This window comes from Euleptes europaea, chromosome 12 (assembly GCF_029931775.1).
Source record: "Euleptes europaea isolate rEulEur1 chromosome 12, rEulEur1.hap1, whole genome shotgun sequence".
Taxonomy (NCBI): domain Eukaryota; kingdom Metazoa; phylum Chordata; class Lepidosauria; order Squamata; family Sphaerodactylidae; genus Euleptes; species Euleptes europaea.
The window spans coordinates 6,564,064-6,586,454 of NC_079323.1; the positions used below are offsets into that span (position 1 = coordinate 6,564,064).

The 22,391-nt window shown below is 46.5% G+C and overlaps 1 protein-coding gene and 1 non-coding gene across 2 annotated transcripts in view; one reads left to right on the forward strand and one right to left on the reverse strand.

Annotated features, from left to right (window-relative positions):
* The window catches only part of TENM4 (teneurin transmembrane protein 4), a 450,745-nt gene that overhangs the window by 408,449 nt on the left and 19,905 nt on the right, over positions 1-22,391 (reverse strand). The gene's annotated exons all lie outside the window — the stretch shown is intronic.
* Positions 8,865-8,936, forward strand: TRNAG-UCC (transfer RNA glycine (anticodon UCC)). Its single transcript has one exon. It is a non-coding gene; the product is annotated as a tRNA-Gly (tRNA).

The following is a 22,391-nucleotide window of genomic DNA, read 5'->3' on the forward strand; positions in this document are numbered from 1 at the left end:
CTCGGCACCCTCCTCTATATGACAGCCCTTCAAATACTTGAAGATGGTTATCATATCACCTCTCAGTCTTCCCCTCTTCAGGCTAAACATACCTATCCTTCAAGAGTCGATTCCAACATTGCAGAGAACACAGGTTGAGTCTGGGGTCCCCATTCTGAACCAGATAGGAATGTCAGTCATGAGTTGTGGGTTCTTCTCAGTTTCTGTATGTGTGGAACCTGATTCAGATCAGGACCATGTAACACACGGAGAAGGGGCTTCAGCTCCTCCCCCACCTGAGTCATTTCCTTATCCTGAAAGTCCCAGGGGGCACTATTTGGGGGAGCCAGTGTGGCATAGTGGTAGGGTTGCCAACCTCCAGGTAGTAGCTGGAGATCTCCTGGGATTATAACTGACCTCCTGCTGATAGAGATCAGTTCACCTGGAGAAAATGGCAACTTTGGAAGGTGGATTCTATGGCATTAAACCCCATTAAAGTCCCTCCCCTCCCACAACGCCACCCTCCTCCAGGTATTTCCCAACCTGGAGCTGGCAACCCTACGTAGTGGTTAAGAGCAGCTGACTCTAATCCGGAGAACTGGGTTGGTTTCCCCACTCCTATACATGAAACCTTCTGGGTGACCTTGTGCTAGTCCCAGTTCTCTCAGAACTCTCTCAGCCCCACCTACCTCACAAGGTGTCTGTTTTGGGAAGGTGATTGTCAGGCACTTTGAGACTACTTCAAAGGTAGAGAAAAAGTGGGGTATAAAAACCAAATTCTCTTCTCCTCCTCCTCCAAAGGACACATGAGTTTCTCCAACAGGCCAATCAGTGCACCCTTGGGATATCTGCAGGTCAGGAGAATGGTGCAGGTAGAAGGGTCCTGATTCAAATCTGGCATTACACATGCAAGAACTGAGGAGAACCTGCAACTCCCATCTAGCGGTCACATCTTACACAGGGTGGTATCCCCAGACCCCACCTGTGTACCCTGTAATGAGTACACTGGCCCTGGGGACACTTAAACATGGAGTCTTTAGATCACACTTTGAGATCTAGCAATCCTAGTAGTAACAACCGTATGCTCCATACTCAGAATCACCAGTGAGGGTTAAACTCTTCACTGTATCAGTAAGGATGCATTTAAAAGGTAAAGGTCCCCTGTGCAAGCACCGGGTAATTCCTGACCCATGGGGTGACGTCACATCCCGATGTTTACTTGGCAGAGTTTTTTTAGGGGTTGGTTTGCCAGTGCCTTCCCCAGTCATCTTCCCTTTACCCCCAACAAGCTGGGGACTCATTTTACAGACCTCGGAAGGATGGAAGGCTGAGTCAACCTTGAGCCGGCTATCTGAAATCAACTTCTGTCGAGATCGAACTCAGGTCGTGAGCCACGGGGCATTTAGAGAGTAGAAAAATCTATGCTTTCACCATCCTTAGAAAAGACAACATTTGTGCGTGAGAAAGGGTGTTGGGGTAACTCATCAGCACAGTGTAGTGGTTAAGAGTGGCAGACTCTAATCTGGAGAACTGGGTTTGATTATCCACATGAAGCCTGCTGAGTGACCTTGGCTCAGTCACAGTTCTCTCCCAGCTCTCTCAGCCCCACCTACCTTGCAAGGTGCCTGTTGTGGGCAGAGGAAGGGAAGGCGATTGTAAGCTGCTTTGAGACTCCTTAAGGTAGAGAAAAGTGGGGTATAAAAACCAACTCTTCTTCTTCGAAATTAAATTATCTTGGTCCTTTAAGGTACACTATCAGGAGAGAACCAGGGCTTCTTCACACATCACACGAAGGCATGTCCGTCATGGATCCGCAGGCAATTACGGCAGCCTGTTGAATGTAACTGTATGACACCCGTGTATGCAAAGATGACTTGGTGGCATTCATAATTTCCGTTTTAAGGGCTGTTTCACACATCCTAAGTGTGAAGCAGCTCTTAAAACTCAGCCTGAGACACCCAGTCAAGTTCACAGTCTCCATAATGCCAGCATCTCCTTTTTGCAAAGACATAATTGTTAGGGATTGAGTCATTTGACTATCCAGGCAAAGAATTATGAAAAAAAAGTAAAAATAGACATGTCTTCCAGCAGCCAGTGGGCAAGTCCGGCCTGGAAGCATTCCTAAGGATCATTATCTGATGTTCTTGTACACCCACCAGATGGGCCCAACTATCAGCTCTGGTCCCCAGCTGTACTAACATGGTTTCAGTGAATCAAGGGCCTTCGCCTCCTGACTTCCCCTTATTTTGTTATATCTGTTCTTCCTTACAAAAAGAAAAGAATCACAGAATCATAGATTTGGAAGGGACCACCAGGCTCATCTAGTCCAACCCCCTGTACAATGCAGGAAATTCACAACTACCTCCCCTCCCCCAATAACCCCTACTCCATGCCCAGAAGATGGCCAAGATGCCCTCCCTCTCATCATCTGCTTAAGGTCATAGAAGCAGCCTTGCTGACAGATGGCCATCTAGCCTCTGCTTAAAAACCTCCAGGGAAGGAGAGCTCACCACCTCCCGAGGAAGCCTGTTCCACTGAGGAACCACTCTAACTGTTAGAAAATTCTTCCGAATATCTAGGCAGAAATGCAACAGGTAGCATGACCTTTCCCATCCCTGGGATCCGAAATACTAAATGAGATGCCAATCCTATCGTGCAACTTTTAACAGTATAAGTGCCCCGCCAGCAAAAACAGTTGTCAATTCTACTGATGATCTTGGAGGCCCCTTGGTTTTATCATGACTGCCGGGGCCAGACACAGAGTTGCCACGCCTTAGCCAGCGATCCATGAGAGAATTTAAGAGGCAGGGATTAGCGTGTCAGCATTGCGCTAGCGTGCTGATCTCACATCCTGTGAAAACTGGAAGTTATGTTATGGTAGGGTTGCCAGGTCCTTCGCCACCGGCGGGAGGTTTTTGGGGCGGAGCCTGAGGAGGGTGGAGTTTGGGGAGGGACTTCAATGCCACAGACTCCAATTGTCAAAGCGGCCATTTTCTCCAGGTGAACTTGTCAACAGTTACTGGTCTTTGACCATAAATAAACCTCATTTGATTTGACCAGGTGAACTGATCTCTATCGGCTGGAGATCAGTTGTAATAGCAGGAGATTTCCAGCTAGTACCTGGTTTTGCATGGCTAGCAATTAAAACCAGGCAGAGATTGCTTAAGAACCTACAATAGTCAAGGAAATGGAGAATGAATACAGTTTGATCCTACAGATTTAATGCATGTTTATTTATGTATTTTTCTTTCTAGTTTTATCCTCTGTAAGCTTCGGATATGATCAAGCACTGTAATTTTACCCATATTTATTATTTGTTTTGATATTAAATAGCTATGTATCTTGGTAATTTGCCATTTTTAACCATTTTAATCCATTTTGTATTTGTTTTACCCTATACTATTTAACTATGTATATTCGCTTTATTTGATGGTCTGTGACTGCAAATAAATTATTGATTGATATACCTGCAGGTTGGCAACCCTAGTTATGGGATACTCTAGGGGTGGTAAAAATCCAGTTGACGGGAGGTCTCTATAATGGGATGCTGCTACAGCAGGAGACCTGGCAACCGTAGCACACACTGCTCTTTCTGAAACAGTGCAAATAAGCATGGAGACACTTCATTTCAAATCCATCATTGGTGTAATTTCCACTACACAAGACTCGGGTGCAATATAATTAGCAAATGCATTGCGATAATTTATTTTTGGTTTAAAAGGCTGAACCGTCATAGCCATATAACGAGACGGGGAAAATGTGGGGCTAGAAGCCAGGCATCTTTTTTATTCTCGTTCCTATTAATTCAGTGATTTTACCTCTGGCGCACACTCATCCACCCGTACAATGAGAATGCTCCACCGAGAAGGGTATTGAATATTGAACCTTTCTGACTCAACATGAAGCCGCCAGAAGACTTCCATTTGCATTATTATGATTAACGCTCCTCCGAACAGGAAGCATCCAGAGATATTAATTACGGAAGCGGCAAGATTCAAAGAGTCATAAATCATTAGACGGCGTCACTTAAACTCCCCCAAACCTTATCGAAAGCTAACTCTGCATGACACCAGACATTTTGCGACGAATTCCTGCCTCGTTCAGATGTGGCCGATGGAGGAAATAGGAGGAATTGCTTGCTCTTGGCTGAGAGGAGCCCAGTAAGTTGTGTGAAGTTCATCAAGAGCACCTTCTGAGGAACACTGTGAAGTAGAGTTGCCAACCTCCAGGTGGGAGCTGAAGAGCTCCTGCTACTACAACTGATCTCCAGGTGACAGAAATCAGTTCCCCTGGAGAACATGGCTCCTTTGGGAGGTGGACACTAAGCATTATACCCCATTGAAGCCCCTCCCCTCTCCAAACCCCACCCTCCTTGGGCTCCACCCCCAAAATCTTCAGGCATTTCTCAACCCAGAGCTTGCAACCCTGCCCTCCCCTAGGATGGCCAACCTCCAGGTACTAGCCGGAGATCTCCTGCTATTACAACTGACCTCCAGCCGATAGAGATCAGTTCTCCTGGAGAAAATGGCCATTTTGGCAATTATGACATTGAAGTCCATTTCCAAACCCCTCCCTCCTCAAGATTAAGGCCAAAACATGTCTGGTCTATCATTGGTCATTTACATTGATTCTGTCTCAACTGTGTATAAGCATTTTATAACTGATATTTTTATATGTAGCCTGTATTCCAGAGGGGCCATTGGTCTGATCCAGCATGCCTGTTCTTATAATAACTGTAGCTGGATTGAGACCAATGTATGCAAAGTGCTTTGAACATCTTGTAAAGCAGTATTCAGACATTACTACAATGTTCTCTTTAGGAAAGGGGAAGGAATCCAAGTATGAACAGACTATTGTTCTATCTACAGAACAGATGTTCTTGTAAGTTATATATATATATATATATATATATATATATATATATATATAGTCTTGCAACAGTGTTGAATCTTTTTTATATAAAACTTTTTCAACGATAAACTCAGTATCAAGCACAACCGTCTCTTTAGCCAAAGGCACACAATTTAAGCACGTAATAATCTCCTGCATTTATCTTTCCAGAGCCAGCATCTAACATAAAGAGTTTTAAAATGCTTGTTTTATTTTTTTTATTTTTTTTAAAGCAAGGAAGGACAATTATCTGCTTATTGTTACCAGATGGGAAGAACATAAAAGCGCAAAATAGCCTGCAGGAACATCAACAAAACCGGGGTGGAATCGATAAAAAAGGAAGGATCAGGGTAGTAGCTTCATCTCAGCAGGTGCCAGTAGGGTGCTGTGCGCCGTCATTCAGGAAGTCCCTGGTTCAAGTCTCTGCTCAAAAACCTGGCCGTCTTTAGACAAGCCGCCATTTTGTTTGGTTCCAAGTGTGTCCCCCCCACACACTATAATAATATCAGCCTACCCTACTGAACAGTCGTAAGGATTACTGCAATAACGGAAGTGGATTCACTGAACATAGAACATAACATAAGAAAAGCCATTCTGGATCAGACCAGGGCCCATCAAGTCCAGCAGTCTGTTCACACAGTGGCCAACCAGGTGCTTCTAGGAAGCCCACAAGGAAGACGACTGTACCAGCACCATCCTGCCTGCGTTCCACTGCACCCAATATAATAGGCATTCTCCTCTGATACTAGAGAGAATAGGTGCGCAGCATGACTAGTATTCATTTTGACTAGTAGCCACGGATAGCCCTATCCTCCATGAACATGTCCACTCCCCTCTTCAAGCCTTCCAAGTTGGCAGCCATCACCACATCCTGGGGCAGGGAGTTCCACAATTTAACTATGCGTTGGGTGAAGAAATACTTCCTCTTATCTGTTTTGAATCTCTCACCCTCCAGCTTCAGCAGATGACTCCACGTTTCTTGTATAATGAGAGAGGGAGAAAAGCTTCTCCCTGTCCACTCTCTCCAAACCATGCATAATTTTATAGACCTCTATCATATCTTCCCTTAACTGCCTCCTTTCCAAGCTAAACAGCCCTAAACATACAAGCATGATACGAAAGTTACATATAATTACTTGTTTTATCCATGAATTGTGTATACACCACACACCACTGGTCATGCTCAGGTTTGGAACCAGTGGTGATTTTCACCGATGGAAGGGATTGCTGTCCATGGACTTCCTTGTCAACTGCATTCTGCTAGACCATAAAATGCCCCCGAAAATGAAGCTGAGGAAGGAGCTGGACCTCTGCAGCAGAGGGGGACAATCGGCAAAATTCTTCCCCCTTTCTGTCCAAGGAAATCCTCAGCTGCACCCAATCCAGAGTGTATATAGAGCACTATGTGCATTACCTACTAGATCCAAGCATTGTCCAATTGCTTTGCTGTTCTGGCTCCCCCAGCAACCACCGCATGAACGTACACCCCCCCCCCCACTGTACAAACAGCATTACTGTTGTGATTATGAGCGATTCCCCCTCATTTCACCATTTAATGGGTCTCAAGGAGAGCTGAAGGCAAGCGCTCTAATCCTCGGCAAATTGACAGGATCTTTATTCGGGGAGATGCAAATTGAATAAAAGCAGAAGGGTCCTTTACCTCTCTCTCTTATTTCTCCCATATATACTGACACCCCTCTCCCCACCGCTGCCGCCAATTAATTCTTTATCGGAAGACAGAAAATTCAGCCTGACTGTGTTTGGCTGGTCATCGATAATTGTTTGCAGAGAAGCCCCAGGTCTTCCTCCAAACCTGCATTTTGTGCATCTTCATCCCATCATAGAATCACAGAGTTGGAAGGGGTCATATAGGCCATGTAGTCCAACCTTAATGCAGGATCAGCCTAGAGCATCCCTGACAAGTGCTTGTCCAGCCTCTGCTTAAAGATTGCCAGTGGGGGGGGGGAGCTCACCACCTCCCTAGGTAGCGGATTCCACTGTCGAACAGCTCTTACTATAAATTCCCCCCCCTAATGTCCAGGTGGTACCTTTCCACCAGCAATTTAAACCCATTATTGTGAGTCCTAGCCTCTGCTGCCAACAGGGACGGCTCCCTGCCCTCCTCTAAGTGACAGCCCTTCAAATACTTTGAATCATAGAGTTGGACGGGGCCATACAGGCCATCTTGTCCAACCCCTTGCTGAATGCAAGATCAGTCTAGAGCATCCTTGACAAGTGTTCACCCAGCCACTGCTTGTAGACTGCCAGTGAAGGGGAGCTCACCACCTTCTTTGGCAGCCAGTTCCACTGCTGAACGACTCTTACTTTAAAAAATATTTTTCCTAATATCCAACTAGTAATTGAAACCCATTATTGCAAGTCCTCTCCTCTGCTGCCAACAGGAACGGCTCCCTGCCCTCCTCTGACAGCCTTTCAAATACTGAAAGAGAGCAATCCTGTCCCCCCTCAACCTCCTCTCCTCCAGACTGAACATTCCCAAGTCCCTGGGCCTTTCCTCGCAGGGCTTGGTCTCCAGGTCCCGGATCATCCTCCTCGCTCTCCTCTGCACCTACTTGATGGAGCAATTAATTGCTCCAATGGAGCCATTAAACCCCCGCTGCAAGTTTAGACGTTCCAGCCCTTCTGCAGCTGTTCTGCCTCGCTAGCACTACATTTCCCTGAGTCGTGGATCAGCGTGTTTAAACACTTTGATCTTTCTTATCTCAGCAGCGGGATTTGAAAGCCTACTCGGGGAAACAAGCTTTCATCGGGGCTCAGTCCTTCCTTATCTAACCTGAAACTTTGGTATTTTTTTCTAACTCATTGTCTTTTGAAATAGCTTCTTTCCCAGCACACATGAACTCACTCATTCTCTTGCTCTGGGAAAAAAAAAAGATAAAAAGATTTAACCAATGGTACTTCAAAGGTCAGATAAAAGTTACAAAGAAGACACATTTGAATGTACCGTAATTTTGTATCATCTCTGTATCTGGTGCGCGCTTTTACATTTCCCCCCTGTTTCGTCTTCTCTAGCCCTCTGAACAAGTAGGCACGATAAAGACCCTACTATGAGACGCAGGCGAGGAAATGTGCTTTTAACAAGCATTGCTCTCATTTCTGGAGAAACAGGTGTTGATTTCTATTGAACCCCAAGCTCAGGAAAGACCTTCCTCCAAGTGTTCAAATCGGCATGAGAATTCCACCATGCATTTCCATTTCATAGAAGCATAGAATAGAATCAAAGAGTTGGAAGGGACCACCAGGGTCAACTAGACCAACCCCCTGCACAATGCAAGAAATTCATAACTACCTCCCCCCGCACACCCCCAGTGACCCCTACCTACTCCATACCCAAAAGATGGCCAAGATGCCCTCCCTCTCATGATCTGCCTAAGGTCACAGAATCAGTACTGCTGACAGATGGCCATCTAGCCTCTGCTTAAAAACCTCCAGGGAAGGAGAGCTTACCACCTCCCGAGGAAGCTTACCACCTTCCTCCACTGAGGAACCGCTCTGTTAGGAAATTCTTCCTAATGTCTATACGGAAACTCTTTTGATTTAATTTCAACCTGTTGGTTCTGATCCGACCTTCTGGGGCAACAGAAAACAACTCGGCACCATCCTCTATATGACAGCCCTTCAAGTACTTGAAGATGGTTAGTTAGCATATCCCCTCTCAGTCTTCTCCTCTTCAGGATAAACGTACCCAGCTCCTTCAACCTTTCCTCATAGGACTTGGTCTCCAGATCCCTCACCATCTTTGTTGCCCTCCTCTGGACACATTCCATTTGTCACATGTGCGCATTTTGCCAATCAATCACACCATGCAGTCGCATGGCACATGCGGCACGCAAGACAAGGGTGGAAGTTTTGAAACGTCGAAAAGTCTTGGCATGAAATAGAGACGCTTGAACGCTTGCAGGTTCGGCTCACGCCCCGTCCACTGGTCGTGAACAAGAAGCTGATTTTTCAGTGATTGGTTCAACAGTTGGGGAGGAGTGGTGGCTCAGTGGTAGAGCATCTGCTTTCCAAGCAGAAGGTCCCAGGTTCAACCCCCGGCATCTCCAGTTAAAGGGACCAGGCAAGTAGGCGATGTGAAAGACCTCCGCCTGAGAGCTGCTGCCAGTCTGAGTAGACAATACTGACTTCGATGGCCCAAAGGTCTGTTTCAGTATGAGGCAGCTTCATGTGTTTATGTGACAGCTTGTCCACTCAGACGGGGCTGTTCCTCACATTGCTTCACTGCATTCCTTCCTAATCAAGCCACACCGTGCAACTGACTTTTTGCACATGTGCGTTCTCCAATAGCCCGATTGAGTTGTGCTACCCCCCCATCCTTACTGCCTAACTGCTCCGCTTGGCAGGCGACATAGATAGACTGTCAGATCACTCACAAATCATTTAAATCAGCCATAAATAAACACTGTGTTTTAATCAAATTCTAGCCTTCGGTGTCCGTCTAAGTCAGGAGCCCCCAGCACGGTGCCAATAGGCAGCTGAGCACCCATCAAAACCTATCCTGGAGCCGGCCACGTGTTTTTAGAAAGTGGGCGGGGCCAGATGAGGCTTGTAGCCACAGGGTTGCCAACCTCCAGGTGGTGGCTGGTGATATCCTGGGATTACAACTGATCTCCAGGCAGCAGAGATCGGTTCGCCTGCAGAAAACGTCCGCTTTGGAAGGTGGACTCTGTGGCATTATATCCCGCTGAGGTCCCTCCCCTAGCTAACCTCCGCCCTCCCCAGGCTCCACCCCCAAAATCTCCAGGTATTTCCCAACCCAGAGCTGGCAATCCTATGTAACCAGCAGGGATTCTGGTTGGCCACTGCAGATCTGACGGCTGTGCAAATTAAATTCTGGAGAACTTAAAGGTTTGGCTGGTATTCTGTGCTATATTAGTTCCCCCTAATAAAAAGCATTACACGGCTGGTGTGAGAGCCAGCGTGGTATAGTGGTTAAGAACAGTGGCTTGGAGCAGTGATCCAGAGAACCAGGTTTGATTCTGCACTCCTCCACATGAGCGGCGCAGCCTAATCTGGTGAGCTGGGTTGGTTTCCCCACTCCTCCACATGAAGCTAGAACATAAGAACATAAGAAAGGCCCTTGATGGACCAAGGCCCATCAAGTCCAGCAGTCTGTTCACACAGTGGCCAACCAGGTGCCTCTAGGAAGCCCACAAATGAAACGACTGCAGCAGCACCATCCTGCCTGTGTTCCAGCTAGCTGGATGACCTTGGGCTGGTCACAGCTCTCTCAACCCCACCTCCCTCACAGGGTGTCTGTTGTGGGGAGGGGAAGGTGACTGTAAGCCGGTTTGATTCTTCCTGAAGTGGTAGAGAAATCTGTCATATAAAAACCTATTCTTCTTCTTCTTCTTCTCCTCCTCCTCCTCCTCCTCCTCCGGATTTTTAAGCCCAACTGGTTTAAGTGCTCTTAACCTTGCAGCGGATTGTGGCCTCTTTTTGGCAGTAATAGGACTGTCGCTGGGTGCAATAAAGTCTCACACTTTTGATACACGATTTCAAAAACAGACTGTAAATCATCCACGGCCCCTAGCAGTTGGACACAAATTAGAGCCGGGCTGTGGGTTAGGGGTGGGGGAGCAGAGGAGAGCCTGACAAAATTTATTCCGCAGAAAGAAAGGGCAGGAATTTCTGGGGTCACCGACAGACGTCGGGACTGGCCAGTGTCATAACACACATGGGTGGAAAAAGCGCTGCTCCATTTCCGAAGGAACCCCCCCAGCTCTCATACATCAGTCAGCAGGTCCCTTTAGCCCACAGATATTAGCAGGGCCGACTGCAAGGAGCTGAAAAATGAAAGAACGTGTTATGGAAAGGCTATGATTATTATTATACCGAGCGAGAGGAGGAAAGATGGAGGCGGCGAAGATGGAACAGCCCTAGCAGGCTGTCAAGAGAAACAGGCATGATGGGGGGAAAAGAGACAAGAAATAACTATTTGGGGTTTTCCCAGTCCTTGTCCTCGACAGACAGGTCTACTTAGGGTTGCCAACCTCCAGGTACTAGCTGGAGATCTCCTGCTATTACAATTTATCTCCAGCTGATAAACATCAATTCACCTGGAATTCACTATTAGAAGTGAATTTTGGAATTCGGTAAACCCGAACCTGAAATTTGCCAACATGGCTTCTTTGCAGCTTATTTTCGGTTCGGGTTTATCAATATGCACCGCCCTAACAACCGCTCTTAACCACTACACCACGCTGGCTTGTATAAAAATAACAGCCCATTCCTGAGGACCACGCTGAAAGTGGAGCGGAGGCAGCGTAACCCCGCCGCCAGCGTAAGTGCCCGCTTATCATGAATAAGAGTCACTTACGCTGGCGGTGGGGGCGATTCCATCAGCACCTCGGTGCCCCGGAGCTGCAACGGTGCTTCTCCAACGCCACAGCCTCTCTGGGACCTAAATCCCAGAAGTGCGGCGTCGGCATGGTGGGGGCGTTCCCAGGGGCGGAGCAGACTTTAGTCAGCTTCCTAAGCCCCTCCAGCCCGGGTACCACCCCCTCCAGCAACAGCGTCGCTGCGCCAGGTTTTTCTTGGCACAGCATCGCTGTTTTCAATGGGGCTATTTTCCCCATTTCCACTTTTTCATTTTTTAAAAAGCCTTTTTGAGCTTTGCGGAGGCCGGGAAGCGTCTTTGAGGGTACTGCAGAGCTGCCGCAGCCATGCCATCCCCGGCCGCGGCCAGGCTCAGGAATGAGCTTAAGTCTATCTGCTTTCCAGCTGTTTCCAAGCTAAAAGGTTCACAGGCTCCCAAGGACTGGCTGATGGAAGAGAATTCAGCAGTCCACCCAGAGGAAAGGCCTCATTACTTTTGTTTTATTTTTTTTGCTTGCTGAATTTATTACTCAAGTATTCGAAGCTGTTTTTACCTGATGAATCAAATCAAAATCCTAATGAAAACCAAAAACCCTTCTAATCAATAACAATAAACAATGCCGAGTGGCCATAAAGCAAAATTTGAACTCCATAAAACCATCAATTTAAAGCCGACAGGTTAACAGCCATCACGAAGTGCACCCGATTCAAAAGACACAGAATTTGAAAGAAACATAAAGGTTAACATGAAAAGCCCAACACAGGGAGAAAAGCGACATTACTCATCTCTGGAAAGATAAATGCAATGGAGCTACTCAAACTTCCACAGGAAGGGAATTCCAAAATGCTGGGCAACCACCGAGAAGGCCCTGCTCCTAACAGACACTCATTTGGCGTCTCTCTGCAAAGACATCCTTCCTCATATGGACTTTGTTGTGGAAGGTCCCAGAATATTTAAGGCTTTAAATGTTTATATCATAATTCAGACATTAACTCTTGATTGCGCCTCTAATAGCAGTGGCTCCAGCAAGAAGAAAAGGAGCTATGCAACAGAAGCTGTGAGAAAACCTCTATATTATTTCCACAAAGATTTATGTCGTGCCACTAGGTGAAATCAAATTTGGAATACATATTTCCACCCGTAGATGTGTAATTGTTTCCCAGGAAGGGATTTTCCGAGTGGTTTACTGGCATGTCAGTGTACCTTTGAGCATAAGTGCTCATCCTTTGCCGTGGCTCTGCGGGAGAGCATCTGCTCGACATGCAGAAGGTCCCAGGTTCAATTCCTGGCATCTCCAGTTTATAGGACAAGGTCATGTGAAAGACCTCCTCCTGAGTCTCTGAAGAGCAGCTGCCAGTCTGAGTAGACAATACTAAACTTTATGAATCAGTGGTTTGATTCAGTATAAGGCAGCTTTGTGTGCCCATGTGGACAGTCAGCACATGATCTCAGAATGCCCTTTGTTAGGGTTGCCAGCTCTGGACTGGGAAATACCTGGAGATTTTGGGGGTGGAGTCTGAGAAGGGCAGGGTTTGGAGAGGGGAGGGACTTCAATGCCATAGAGTCCTATTGCCACAGCAGCCATTTTTCCCAGGGGAACTGATTTCTATTGTCTGGAGAACAGTTGTAATAGCAGGAGATCTCCAGCCAACACCTACCATGAACACATGAACACATGAAACTGCCTTATACTGAATCAGACCCTTGGTCCATCAAAGTCAGTATTGTCTATTCAGACCGGCAGCAGCTCTCCAAGGCCTCAGGCAGAAGTCTTTCACATCACCTACTTGCCCAGTCCCTTTAACTGGAGATGCTGGGGATTGAACCTGGGACCTTCTGCACGCCAAGAAGATGACTTACTCCTGAGCCACGGCCTCTCTAAGGTTGGCAACCCTACCCTTTGTCCACAAAGTGATGACAAGCTTGCTGATGCTTATTGCTGTTCCTCATCCATCTATTGCTTTGTGAGCTATCAATTATCATCGCGCCTCCTTAAACTACTGACCAAAAAGCACATGAAATCAGGGTAATGCTCCCATTAGGAGAAGATCAATGCGCGAGAAAGGCACCGGCTGGAGCTTGCTGGGAGCCTGTGACGTTGAGCCTCCCCTGTGGGGTGGCACCTGTTCAGGTAAACGTTTCCCTCGCAGTACACAACACAGAACGGTTCTTGTGTTTATCCATATGGCACGACGAGGTAGCGGCAGCTGGGGCCATCCGCCCGATACGCTTTCTCGCCGTCTCCCGGCATCTGCAACCATACGGAATCATCTACCCATTAGGAAGAGATGATTTCCAGACGGCCGAGCTTTCTCTCTTGAACAAAACTATTAGTTGTGGTGTCCCTGACCGAGAACAGGCTTGTGCGGGCCGAGAGCGTAATTGAGTATGTGTGTGCATGAGCTTAAGCAGTCTTAAAGGGTCATGCAAAGAACCGTCTCCATTTTTAAATCATCTTTTCTGAACGGTCCTCCTTTAAAAAAATAAAATAAAATAGAAGGCGCCTTTTATCCGTCAGATTAACCTCATCCTGGCTTGATTAACCTGCAGCTGGGTTGTTTCTCCTTCACGGCCCTTATGAGGACTTCATTATTAAATGACATCTTTCCATGGAGTGAAAAATCAGTCAGGGCGACTAATAATAGTACAAAACCAAAAAGCAACCACCTAACTGGCCGAGCAGGGCAGCTTGGGAAAGCCAACCTGGAGTCATTTTCAAAGGTTCTACAGTCAGTAGGGTTGCAAACCTCCAGGTGGTTGCTGGAGATCCCCCGCTATTACAACTGATCTCCAGGGGCATTTATGCATGGTAATTAGCTGCACATTCCAGGCTGAATTGCCCTGCATATTTTTTTGAATTTTTCATACTGAACTGTCATTCTGGAAGTGAGTGCGAAGCCGGCGCATACCTGCTTCGCATTACTTAAGAGCCCATTTAACGCAACCTTTGGTATTTGCCCTGAAGAATCCCCTCAAGAAACCATGCAAAATAACAGTGGCGCGTTAGCTATGCACATGCAAATAGCTATGCAAACAGGAACGAAGGAGCAGGTGAGTGGGGGGCGTCGGGACTGTGAATAGGCATTTTTAAAGTCGCATTAAAAAAAAAGAGCTTTGAGCGAGCATCAAAATTGGCCATGCATAAATGGCCCAGGTGATAGAAATCAGTTCCCCAGGAGAAAATGGCCACTTTGGCAATTGGGCTCTATGGCCTTGAAGTCCCTCCCCTCCCCAAACCCCGCCCTCCTCAGACTGCACCCCCAAAATCTCCAGGTATTTTTACAAAACTAAGAAAGGGAATGAAAACACGAGACTAAGTTGTGCAGTCACCGGTGTTACCTTGGAATTTCCTCTTGCCGAACAGACACAAGCCCCCTGGACATTTGAAACAGAGGCTAGTCGAAAGGTGGACCTCGTGCCATTTCTTGGCTTGTGCACTTTCTCACAGTGCGTCACACCTTTTAACCCTTCCAGTCCCAGCTGGGAGGGTTTCACTTTCAGCTGTCCCAAAATTGGGTTTCAGGCCCCCACATAGGCTGACTTGCATCCTGCTCCAATCAAATCAAGGTGCCATGCCCCCCCACAGCCTTTTACGGCTCAACTCGGGATATCCAACAGCCATCTATCTTATCCCTTCCTGGCAGGTGGGCAAATAATAATCACCAGCCTATCCATTTGTCTCTATAAAGGAAAATCTATCTCCTCTCCACCTAAATTCTTAGGAGTTTATTGCTCCGTTCCCAGGAAATAATGTTTACTCTGTGTTCAGGGTCTCCCAGAGTATTAATCAAGGAACCCTACATTTCTCTGTCATCACAATGTTTAGCTGCATTATCAATTGAGCATCATCTTAGCTTAACCCCCCACAATTTACTCTGGCTTGGGATGTAAACTGATAGTCGGAACATGCACGATCCATGTTCAAGTGGTCGGAGGCGTATGCATATGAGTTCGGGGATGTTAGCCCCTTGCTCTCAATGAAACTTGCTGATCAATGTGGAACTGTGAACTTCAAAGCCAGCTTTTCCAGAAGAAGAAGAAGAGTTGGTTTTTATATGCCAACTTTCTCTACCACTTACGGGACAGTCAAACCGGCTTGCAAGCATCTTCCCTTCCCCTCCCCACAACAGACACCCTGTGAGGTAGGTGAGGCTGAGAGAGTGTGACTAGTCCAAGGTCACCCAGCTGGCTTCAGGTGTAGGAGTGGGGAAACCAACCCAGTTCACCAGATGAGCCTCCACCGCTCCTGTGGAGCAGTGGGGAATGAAACCCGGTTCTCCAGATCAGAGTCCACCACTCCAAACCACCGCTCTTAACCACTACACCACACTGGTTGTCTCCAGGCGCATGCACAGAACTTCTTAAGCGTTAAGCTTTGACTCTCAATGAAACTCTTGTAGATTGCTGTGAACTTCATGACCGGATCACCTGACTAAGCATTCTTTTGTTTGGTATCTTTTCTGTAGTTGGGTCAATTCTATTGACTGTTTCCCGCCGATGTTCATGCAGTTGTCGTCCCACATTCAGATCTAAAACCCTTTCCTGTTCTTGGCTTTCTCTCTCTCCTTCTCTCACTGTAATTTCACAGTGGTAGAGGGAGAAATCTTACGAAGGTCAACTCAGAATTAAGTCACAAGTTATTTACTCCCAGGGTTTGCTGCTTGAATGTGGTTGAATTTCCAATCAGCTCTCCGCCACGGCTGGTACTGAGGAGTGACTGCAGGGCAGGTGAATCCAACCATCAATTCACTGGTAGCACCAGTGCACCAACATTTTGAGCTGGGAGACAATGGTTGGAAACCAGATTCACTTCCCCCCCTTAAGACTAGTAAATACTGAACCAATTTCACTCTGAACCACTTACAGTTCTCAATCACAACCTTTAACTGTCCCTCAGAATTTTGCAAACAAAACCAACACTCAGCTTTGTGCGGTCAAGCCGCAGTCGACTAATGGTGATCCTACAAGGTTTTTGAGGCAAGAGATGAACAGAAGTGGTTTGCCCTTGCCTGCCTCTGTGTGGCAACCCTAGACTTCCTTAGTGGTCTCCCATCCAAGTACTTACCAGGGCCGGCCCTGCTTAGCCTCCGAGAGCTGACAATATTGGAGTACCCAGGGCCATCCAGGTCAAGGCAAGAGACGTTCAGAGCTGGTTTGCCATTGCCTGCCTCTGTGTAGCAACCCAGGACTTCGTTGGTGGTCTCCCATCCAAGGCTGGCCCTGCTTAGCTTCCAAGATCAGGCTAGCCTGGGCCATCCAGGTCAGGGCAAAAGACATTACAGAGGTGGTTTGCCATTATCTGCCTCTGCGTAGCAACCCTGGACTTCCTTGGTGGTCTCCTATCCAAATACTAACCAGAGCCAACCCGGCGTAGCTTCTGACAAAATTGGGCTAGCCTGGACCATCCAGGAGATGAGCTGTAATAGTGGGAGATCTCCAGCCACCATCTGGAGGGAATGAGAACTTGTGAGTTCGAATCCAGCATGTGAACTAGCAACAGTGTAGTCCATGGACACATAATGGTTGTGAATCCTGATGAAGAAAAATTCGAAACAGGTGATTACCGGATCCCTGTCCAGGAACCACACTTATGGGTCTTAGGAACCACATCAATGGGTTCAAGACAACATATCACTACTTTGGATGAGACCAGAGCAAGATTTATACTTGCAAGCTTAATCAGAAGAAAGTATTGGAATGAACTATATGTACTTCACACAAGGATTTGACTTTGTCATTAGTATTGTTGTTTAGGTACCATATATGCACAGTTCTGTGTACTGTTTATGTACAATATATACTATTTAGCTGCTATAGTGCACTATTTATTAGCTATATACTGCTGATTTTGGGATTTAACCACCTGGAGGTTGGCAGCCCTACAAAAGGCCATCCAAAATCTATCTGGAACATCTTCCTGCCCTACACTGTTTGCTCTGGGCTGGGGGACAACAATCACTTTTCTACATTTCCAGTGTCTCTGTGAACCATAAGGAGTCTGCAGCTAGTAATATAAGCTTCCCTCGGGACCAGTTAATCTCGTGCTCCTTAGTCCTGCAGTTAGCACTCTTCTGTCTGGCTTTCCCAGCCCCGATGTAGGTAACGGAGGAAGTGAAAGGCACACCGGAAAGAGGATAAGGCCGATAATTAACCGCAAAGCGAACAAGAAACGAGGCCTAGTTAGAAACGCAAAGCCATGTCTAACAGCAAAACACGGCCACTTAGCGGTTTATTAAACATGTATAGTGGAACTGTCCTATTGGCCCAAGAAATATGAGAGCTACTCTGCTCCACAGAATCATAGACTCATAGAGTTTGAAGGGACCTTCAGGGTCTTGGACCAAGGATGGCCAACTAAGATTCCTGGGCCAGACCTGGCTCCCAGAGCACCTAGAGCTTCATCAAATTGTACTGAAGGATGGTTTAAAAATAGGGCTGCCAGGTCCCTCTTTGCCACTGGCAGGAGGTTTTTGGGGCGTAGCCTGAGGAGGGCAGGGTTTGGAGGGGACTTCAATGCCATAGAGCCCAATAGCCAAAGTGGCCATTTTCTCCAGGTGATTTTCTCTATCGGCTGGAGATCAGTTATAATGGCAGATCTCCAGCTAGTACCTGGAGATTGGCAACCTTGCATGAGGATAAAACAGTACCTGGAGGCTGGCAACCCTATTTAAAAAAGCCATTCTGTATTTTGTTTACAAGAGAGAGATCTATGGTTTAGCAAGAGAGCCAGCTTGGTGTCGTGGTTAAGAGTGGTGGTTTGGTGCGGTGGACTCTAATCTGGAGAACTCCCTGCCCCAGGATGTGGGATGGCTGCCAGCTTGGAGGGCTTTAAGAGGGGAGTGGACATATTCATGGAGGAAAGGGGTATTCATGGCTGTTAGTTAGAATGGATACTAGTCATGCTGCATACCTATTCTCTCTAGTATCAGAGGAGCATGCCTGTTATATTGGGTGCTGTGGAACACATGCAGGATAGTGCTGCTGCAGTTGTCTTGTTTGTGGGCTTCCTAGAGGCACCTGGTTGGCCATTGTGTGAACAGACTGCTGGACTTGATGGGCCCTGGTCTGATCCAGCAGGGCCTTTCTTATGTTCTTATGAGAACCGGATTCGATTCCCCACTCCTCCTCATGAGCGACGGACACTAACCTGGTGAACCGAGTTGGTTTCCCTACTCCTACATGTGAAGCCAGCTGGGTGACCTTGGGCTAGTCACAGCCCTCTTAGAGCTCTCTCAGCACCACCTACCTCACAGGGTGTCTATTGTGGGGAGGGGAAGGGAAGGTGATTGACTCTTTCTTAAATGGTAGAGAAAGTCGACATAAAAACCAATTTCTTCTTCTTCTTCTTCTTCTTCTTCTTCTTCTTCTTCTTCTTCTTCTTCTTCACCATACAAGTTGTATTGCATCACCCCCTCATGCTCTTTTCTTCATAAAGATCCCTTAGTACTCAGGGGTGGCCATTTTTTATCAAGGCCCATGACCATCTTCAAGCACTGTGTTTCCTCAGGAACGCCTGCCATTATTGCTTACATAAAACCTTATCTGCCAAGGTTCCCTGAAACAATGAAGGCTAGCCCTCTTAAGTGGTCAGCTTGAGGGTCAGATGACATCTTCTGTGTATACTGCTTGGATATTACACATTTTTTTGAAGTAACTCTTTAACATTAAGTAGAAAAACATATTTTGTTAACACATGTAAAGTAATTAGTTAGTTTGTATGGAAACTAAGGCTGTGCAGAGATGACCAGAAACAATTATAGAAATTACAGAAATAATCAAGCTAGTTTATATATTTCATTTATCCATTTAACTGTTTCATATATGACACACTTGACCATAGTCAAGCTATTTTTGCATTTTGTACTCTTTTGAAACATCGAGGGTTTTAAAACTTATATATATATATAAAGCATGCTTATTTTATTATTTTTAATCATGTCCTTGGTTTGATTTTGCCAGGTATCTGCATGCATAGTAGTAATCTCAGTTTTATTTGTATTATCCGCTTTATCTATTTTATCTATTTTTCAGCTTTTCTATTTTTTATTATGTAAACTAAATAAATGTAATGAAAAGGGAGATAAGAATCAATCAATCCATTAATTAATTAAAACAATTAGTGACCGCCTTTCTTCTGGGCAGAGCTTCAGGCGGCCTACAAACATAGATAAAAACACAGCTGGGGATTGAACCTGGGACCTTCTGCATGCCAAGCAGATGCTCTACCACTGAGCCACAGCCCCTCCCCAAAGACGACATAGAGTTGATCCTCTCCAGTCAGCGGGGAGCCGGCTTGTGATCGTCTACCCAAAGTTTGAAGTAACAGAGCAGCCACAACCTATTCTGGACCCGTTCGAGTAGTTAAGGGTGGAGACAAACACATCCATGACCGGCTCATTTTTTTACTGTGAGAGTCGAAAAGGGGACATTCAGCAGCTGAACAAGTTCAGTGAAAAAATCATGGCACACCTGTCATACTAACCCTGCCTTGGTGCATAGAAACTAAAGTATACATTCAATATTTTATATGCAGTTGCACAGAATCCAACCCTCCAACAGAGGTAAAGGCAAACCCGAGAGTTCAACAGGTAAGTCAAAAAGGTTCAATAGGTTAGTCAATAAGTCTGTCTCTTTAAAGAACCAAGTAATATTGCTTCCTCCTTAGGTGCAAAGTGCCAAATGGGTCAGGCAAGTATAATAATCCAAAATCTCCAAAGACCCACAGCTCAAAGTAGATCAAGAAGACGGGCTTTCCGGATAATGAAGCCTATGCCGGGAGCGATGCTGTAGGAATGGACTCTTGAGGAGCAAGAAATAACACACTAGATATATTGTGACTTTTGGAGCAAGTAACGGGGCTCTCTGCCATCACTGGTTGTACAAGAGGCATAAATTTGGTCATGGTGGGGGGAAACTGCCCCCATTTAAATGTCTGTTAGAAGCATTGACCCAGGATCCATTCTGGAAACAAGAATGAGGGCAGGAAAGGGTTCGCTTTGCAAACCTTGATGGAATTGGCTACAGATGGGGCAGGAAATACGAGCGCCAGAATGGGAGGCCAGGGACTCCATTTGGGTTGACACCCGATCAACGAAATCTAGTGAGATTAGTTGATAAATCTATTATTTCAAATGACCAAGGTCCTGGTTTTCATAATATGGGGCGAGGGAGTCAACTGAGTTCATGGGAAGCCTGAAAACTTGGCAGCGTGAATTGGATGTTAGAATTCAATGCCCTGAGAGCTTTGTAGGAGGAGGGAAGAAGAAGAAGAGTTGGTTTTTATATGCCGACTTTCTCTACCACTTAGGGAAGAATCAAACCGGCTTATAATCTCCTTCCCTTCCCCTCCCCACAACAGACACCCTGTGAGGTAGGTGGGGCTGAGAGAGCTCAAAGAAAGCTGAGACTAGCCCAAGGTCACCCAGCTGGCTTCACATGATGGAGTAGGGAAACCAACCCAGTTCACCAGATTTAGAGTCCACCGCTCATGTGGAGGAGTGGGGGAATCAAACCCGGTTCTCCAGATTAGTGTCCACCACTCCCAACCACCGCTCTTAACCCACTACACCATGCCGGTTCTCTCACAGAGGCAACCAGGAAACAGAAGAGTCTTCTACATGTGTATAAAATAGGAGGAAGCGGAAAGGAGCGGTAGGAAGAAAAACATCCTTGCCTATATACATAATACAAAATGGTGTGTTGAATTATGTAAAAAGGTACACCGGTAGAGACTTTGCTTTGCTTGTTTAATCATGCAAATGCAAATTCTAGTCCTCAAGGTTAAGGCTTCAAATAGGCCATTCCACCATTCCAGATAACACTCCCAAGACCCATTTTTAACTCTGGTGCTAACATCCTTAATTTACCTTTCCTCTAGAATATCAGACAGCTCTTCCAGATTAGACCAAGAGTCCACCTTGTCCAGCATTCTCTTTCACACAATGGCCAACCAAGGCCTATAAGAACAGTGCAGAGGCCAAAGCCCTCCCATAGTGATGACCTCCAGGCACTGGTCTTCAGAAGACTGAGCGTGGGTGTGAGGTGTCGTCAAGTCACAGCTGATTTACGGTGGGCCCCTAGGGTTTTCGAGGCAAGAGATGAACACAGGTGGTTTGCCACTGCCTTCTTCTGCAGAGCGACCCTGGACTTCCTTGGTGGTCTCCCACCCAAATACTAACCAGGACTGACCCTGCTTAGCTTCCAGGATCTGACAAGTAATCTTGCTCAGAAGATTACAGAAGAATTTTCTTCAGAAGATTACTACCTCTGAAAATGGAGGATCCATTGAGCCATCATAACAAAAAGCAATTGACCAACCTCACTTACATGAATGGACAAGTCTAATCTAACAGTCAACTGAACTAGTTTCCATCACTAAATTCTGCAGCAGCACATTCCACAATTCAATTACGATTCGCTGGTCTTGAGTCTACCGCCCATCAATTTCATTGGGTGCAGCCAGCTCTAATATCCCAGAAGACGGAGAGGCGGTGTAGGTATAACATGAAACCATGGCTTATTTTAACTGTGGTTAACACGTCCAGCCAGGAGCCCCATGGCGCAGAGTGGTAAGCTGCAGTACTGCAGCCCAAGCTCTGCTCATGACCTGAGTTCGATCCCAACGGAAGTTGGTTTTCAGATAGCCGGCTCAAGGTTGACTCAGCCGTCCATCCTTCTGAGGTAAGTAAAATGCGTACCCAGCATGCTGGGGGTAAAGAGAAGATGACTGGGGAAGGCACTGGCAAACCACCCCGTAAACAAAGTCTGCCTAGGAAACGTCAGGATGTGACATCACCCCATGGGTCAGGAATGACCCTGTGCTTGCACAGGGGACTACCTTTACCTTTATAACATGTCCAGCCAGAGTGTAGAATGGTTGTTGTTTGACCAATCACATTAACTGTAGCTTCAGTGAAATCTTATGAAGAGTTATTCCAATCTAAGCCCACTGATTTGAAGAAGAAGAAGAGTTGGTTTTTATATGCTGACTTTCTCTACCACTTACGGCTTACAATCACCTTCCCTTCCCCTCCCCACATCAGGCACCCTGTAAGGTAGGTGAGGCTGAGAAAGTTTGGAAAAGACCTTTGCTCAAGACCTTGGAGAGATGCTACCAGTCCATGTAAGCCCATTGAGACAGCCAGCGTGGTGTAGTGGTTAAGAGGGGTGGTTTGGAAAGGTG